This window comes from Rhipicephalus sanguineus, chromosome 9, assembly GCF_013339695.2.
Source record: "Rhipicephalus sanguineus isolate Rsan-2018 chromosome 9, BIME_Rsan_1.4, whole genome shotgun sequence".
Taxonomy (NCBI): Eukaryota; Metazoa; Arthropoda; class Arachnida; order Ixodida; family Ixodidae; genus Rhipicephalus; species Rhipicephalus sanguineus.
The window spans coordinates 2,662,981-2,669,292 of NC_051184.2; positions in this window are offsets into that span (position 1 = coordinate 2,662,981).

Consider the following 6,312-nt stretch of genomic DNA (forward strand, 5'->3'; position numbering starts at 1 on the left):
TTCTACAGTCCACTTGGACGCAGCCGCCTCCCGCTATTTTGCAAGTCGCCGCTCAACAGCCTTAAAGTAACAGCACACGCACAATCCACATTGAAAACGCCAATGGCAGCTTCAACGCGCACCACGACAACTCGGCGCTGCTGACAGTCTACAGCGACAACTTTCGGTGCTGTCGATGCGACGCGCATTGATAACAGATAACGCTATATCACGCTATCCCACTAACGCATCGCTGTGGAAGCTACCGAGACGTCTTGCAGTAAATGCATTCGCACCAAGAAATAGTTCAATGATTTACCAACCCTAATATGACTTTTTTTTTCGTTTTTAGACTGAGTATTAAACGAAGATGTTTTGTGCCTTGGAAATAAACAAACCCTGTTATTTAAACCGTCGTCAATAGGTTTTTGTGGAACGCTTAGCGTCTCTCTGTTTTCGTATCGTGTTCTCCGCGATCACTTCCGGTAGCGCGCCGCAGGACTGACTCGCGGAGGCCACGTTTACAACGACAAAATCCATGGGCGAGACGCGCGGTCTTACACATTTTGCTGACCGATCTTCTTGCATAGCTTCCACAACGTAGGACCTGATGTATGAAACGGAGTATAGATGCGTAACGACGTGTTGTAGGATCGGCCATTCATGCTGCTTCCGGTATACCTGGATCCCTGCGCAGTTCAGTGCAGTGCGCGTAATGGTCGAAAGTGAGAACCGCCTAAGCCTTTGGGAATCACCGCATCGCAACCATGGCCATTGAACTGAGCAGTACTAGATGCCCGCAGTACGCTGCATTCAAAGCGGTCAGTAATAATATTTGGGGTTTTACGTGCCAAATGCACGATATGATTACGAGGCACACCGTAGTGCAGGACTCCGGAAATTTCGACCATCTGGTGTTCTTTAACGTGCACCGACCTCTAGCATTTCGCCTCTATCGAAATGCGACCGCCGCGGCCGGGATCGAATCCGTGACTTTCAGGTCAGCAGCCAGGCAGCACAGCACATTGGTCCAATATTGTTTATACGTTGGAAAACGATGGCCCAATGATGGCCCATACAAACCACTATAAAACCAATGTTGGCAAGCCAGCCTACAAGGATGCCAATAATGGTCCATCTTTGCCAGCCAACATACAATATGGTCGTGCCATTCTTTGAGGTTGGCAACAACGGTCCATGGTTGCCGATGTACATACAATATTGGCAGAACCAGGCCGTATGGATGGCAATATTGGGCCAGCTTATCCGTTGGTAAAACAATATTGGTTAAGTAATGGCAGTAGATCGGATATAATGTCCAGTCAATCTGACTGGTTAAACAATATTGGACGGCCAATGCTACGCGCCGGACAATATTGTCCAGACTTACACGTTGTCGCTCCAATGTCTTAAACACTGGCAAGCATATGCATGATATATCGGCAAGAATGTTTTTTTTTTTCCTTTTACCATCACTGAGTGAAGGTTAGCCCGAATCGAGCCACCACCTGCGCATGCACGCTAATATGAAAATCACTTTGTCCGGCATCCAGCGCACCTCAAAGAAGATTTCTGGTTACTTATCACATTGCTTTGTTCTACAAATATTCTACAAAAGCCCCGCGTTACACGGCGGCGAAGGCATCACGCCGTCCAACTGGGAGGCTGCATGTTTTTACTAGCCCCGGACTCGAGAACAGCTATGGGCCGTCCAACGGGCCCGCGACGCAAAAGAGACTTGGTATTTCTGTTCCGACGTGGGAGCGGCCCGGTCGAGTCATAATCCGAAACGTGCTCTGAACCCATTCCTTATTACGTGTAACAACGCGATTGTAGATGACGACCCCGCATTTCTGAAAGCCAGCGGCCGTTTCGGCCGTCCGCGAGTGCCGTTTTCGCTCCTTTGCATCGCATATTTGCGGCGCTTCGCGCTCGGCGCGTTCCGAGGTTCGTCCGAATTAAACCGGTTGCGCCCCAATATGGCCGAATTAACGAGAGTTCGGTGCCATTAAACAATAAACATGCTTGGCGGGACCAGAGAACACGTTGTAATTGTCTGATTTTCCGAAATAATGATTGTGGAATTAACGAGCTTTTACTGTATAAATATGGCAAAAACAGTCCATTGCTGTCAGTCAACAAACAAAACTGGAAATTCCATTCTATAAGAAAGGGAGCATCGGCGCACACAGGGTCTTGATTTTTAAGTTGGCATTTAATATATATCACAAGTTGGCACAAAATATATCAAACAGTTGGACAAAATTTGTTTTAGAGATGTTGAGCAATGTAAAATAAGTACCAAGTTTTCAAGTGAGTTTCGCGCTGCTGGAAATACATCTATGAGAAAGGAAACACAACACAACATCTCACTTTGCAATGCTTGTTAAAAGTTAATTGTGTGATACAGCCAGCGTACACAACGCAACTGTATAAAAAAAACCCTGCCTTTACATTGATTGAAGCTATAGAATTCTAGTCTGCTTCGCAATGGGCCTCTGCGCTGGTGCGCCTTTAGCGCACGCGCACCGAAATTTTTCTGACGGCTTTATTAGCGGCGAACAATCAAAACATTTCATGTCACTTCAACCACACCACGTATTTTTGTGTTTGCTACACGACTGGTTGGATTACAGGATTGTAACTTCTTTGTGTGCGTGCTACAACGACGTGCTGTCCAAGACTACAGTATCGCCCGCGGAATCTCCAGATGAGCGATGAGTTATGTTTGCACTCTCAACGCCTCACGCAACCAGACGTGTTCACTTCGAACAAATGTTCTCGGTCATCGGGAGGCCGGAGAAGCAGCGCGACGCCATGTTTTGCTCAGGAATTTTACATCCTCTCCTCCCGGCAGTTGCGCGGGGGTGGCTGGTCATAAAACACTTGTCACTTGACGGCTGCTCCGCCCACGACGGTTCAAACGTGGCTCCGGGCTTTCAATGCCTTAGAAAACGAGAGGGTGGGGGGTGAGGAGATCGCGGGAGACGACGGCACCTCGGAAGATGCGTACGCGTTTCGGCCCCTTCTGGCCGGCGGCTATTCTTCGTCGTCAGTCAGTGGTGGTTACTTTCCCTCGTTCGGGCTCCAAGCATTGGCGGGCGCCGCGCGCGCGCCCCTCAGTATTCAGTCAAGAGTCATCGGGAAAAAACGAAGTCGGATATCGAGACAGGATGCCGCGATTCTATGGATACGGAGATTCGACGACGATGCCACAGTGAGAAGGCAGCTGTCCTGTTCTTCATCGGACTTGACTGTTTTGACTTTTGAAGAGCGATCCGCAGATGAGCGCCGATGTGTCCTGACAAATCGCAAACTTTCCGCCGGATTTTTGTGTACGTATCGCGTTCAGTAATACCCCTGTCACACGGGCACCCGTTAACTCCGTGCAACTCCCTCGTCGTTACGTCAACGGAGATGCGGTCCGTGCCACACGGTCTCCCTTACGTCAAGGAAGTTAAACGGAACGTTTCGCAAAGGGACATCGGCGATCTCCATTAGCGGCGGAATGGAGTACTCTCGTCCCCAGTAATCTGTAGTTACGGAAAAAACCGCAAGCACAAAACAGCCGCAGTCAACACAATAATGAATTTCATTAATATTGAAAGTTATTTCGCTGCACAATCCAGTCATAACCTGCGTTTAATGAAAAAAAAAAACGCGTATAAGTGCACATACTCTCCGCACCATGCCTCGCGAAAAGTCGTCGTGCCGCCATTTTGAATAAGTGTACCCGAGTCCGTGTGCACCGTTGTGTTTACGTCTGTGCATCTCGTTTCCTTCTTATTGCGGTGCTCTTCATCCTACTTCAGCACTACCAATAGTCATAGCAGTCGAGTGACGCGGGTTTTCTTCCTTCTCCGTCGACGCCGGCACTCGTACTGGCAGTACACGCGGACTGTCGTGGGAGCCATCCGCAGCAAAGGCTTCGTGGACTGGACGTGAGACCTGTACCCAGCTGATATTGGAAAGGACAACGTGATTTGGGTGGTAGCGCAACTTCAAAGAGCTCGGCGACAACTTGCATCGTGTTTGACAATCGGTACGCGTAGAAAAGACGCGTACTTACGCGTACCAAAACAAACGTACAGTGTTGCCAGCACTCCTGTCAAAATTACTGCCAACATGCTTGCAGGTACACGTTTATGTGATAAAGACAAAAAAGTTTTGTGTCGATGTGATTAAATTATACTTTTTATAATCACACATACCATTGAGAATGTTTTCAGCGTGATTAGACGCGAAATATTGCATGCAGACGTAGGTGCAGCAGCGCCTAATGGACCCCTTGCGGCTTCTGTCCGAAGCTCGTAAAATTGCCGTGTGACATGGGCACAACTCCATCACCGTCTAACTACCTCATGGAGTTTTACATTGATGGAGTTTAACGAAGTTCGGTGGTGGCCGTGTGACAGGGGTATAAGTCGTTTCGTTCCTTAGTCGCATGTTACTTTCCGTGTTTTTCGTACGTGAAATATGTGCTGCGTTTATTAACGTATACATTACCGCGTACTTTCTCTAAAATTGTTACTTTGTGAATACCCATGTGGTGGGCTTTGCTGTGCGCGTCGAAGCAGGTTAGTTAAGTCCTCGCCCTTAGCGATGTTTCAGCATTTGCGTTTGTTGTTTTGTTCTTTTATCGCGTTGTCGTGCGCCAGCTAAATATCCGTTTTTGATTTGCCCTTCGCCTCTCGTTTCGCGCAAAGAAATGATGGATCTGTAACACACAAATTTTCATTAGTTTTGAAGTTGTTGCAGTCTTTCAAGCTCTTGCCGCAGTTACCTTTTAATTAACAAATAGGCTATATGAACATTCCGGTAGTTCAAGATGGTTATAGATTTCATCTGTGTCGAATGTCTGTTCGCATGTAGATGTTCATTTATTTCATTTTGCATTACGCTTCGCTTTTCATTCATTTCCTTTTGAACCTTCGGTGAACTGACAACTTAAATAAGCGCTAACAGGGAGGCTGTGTGTGTTTGTGAGTGGTCCCGTTTCCGCGATTTCTAATATAAGAGCGTTATTCAAGGTAATTAGTGTAGGTTCTGTGCAAGCGGTCAGCAGAACAAAGCGTGAAATGCGAAATTATTTTCAATACTTGCAGTATCTTTGCCATATGTATACATGCAGAATAAAGTTGTGTGTACTCTCAGCTTTTCTACGCTGATTATCCCTGCTGCTTGCCAAAAAGCAAAAGCGTGGGCAACATGCATTTATTTATGTGCACAAAAATCTACCTCATGTTAAACTACACATTCAGTGAAAAATGTCGTAAAGATGTTGACATAGCCAACAAAAAGGCTGGCAAGAACCAGTGTGAAACGCTGAAAAAGAAAGAACGATGGTGCAGCCAACGATAAAGGCTGGCAAAAAACATTGGAGCTGCCAATGTTTATACAATGTTGGCGATACGTACGACGGACAATGTTGGCTACAGCCATCCTTGCCATTATTGGCGATATGTTGGACGGACAATGTTGGCTCCAGCCATCCTTGCCATTATTGGAAAATAATTGGCATCCAATATTGGACCAATGCACATTTAGGTGTAGCAAACCCCCAAGAGCCAACGCAGGACCAATATTTCTGCCAACGTTTACCAACGTTGTTCCGAGATTGGTCCAATGCCGGCGTGCTGCCTTTAACTGTACCACTGAAGCGGACGGAAGCGGTCAGGCTGCAATGAGCAAGCTGGAATGAATGCAAACCGTGAAAAGCTTGTTTTTTTACTTCGACATTAGGCGCTACTCAGAAATCTTAAAATATTGATCTCTAAACGTTATGCTGACGTTATTGTTGCTGTTCTAGTGCGTCTATTGTTTGCCTGTAACGTTACTTAACCTGCAATTTAGCTTTCATAGCCGGCTAAATCGAAGGAGTTGATTGGACGCAGTCCTCGAAATGGTGTAGATAAGCCAAGAAGTTCGTCTTACACGTGATCATGTAAAAGCAATACTCAAACTCACCGCGGCGCTACTTGTTATGGGGCTCGACTCCTGACCCGACGGTCGTGGGATCGAATGCTTGCCGCAGCGGCCGCATTTCTATGGAGGCGAAATGCTGGCACCTGTATGTACATAGATTTAGGCGCACGTTAAGGAACCAAAGGTGGTCGAAATTTCCGGAGCCGTTCACTACGGCGTCCCTCATAATCATATCGTGGTTTTGGGACGTTAAACCCGAACAATTACTATTACCTGAGCCGACACACTTCATTCGACAAGTTATACGACAAGTTATGCTATTTCTTAATACATGTATTGTCGACCACTCTTGTAAAGGCCCCACGACAGGGTTGGCACATCTGTGAATAAATCATTAAAGTTTGTGGC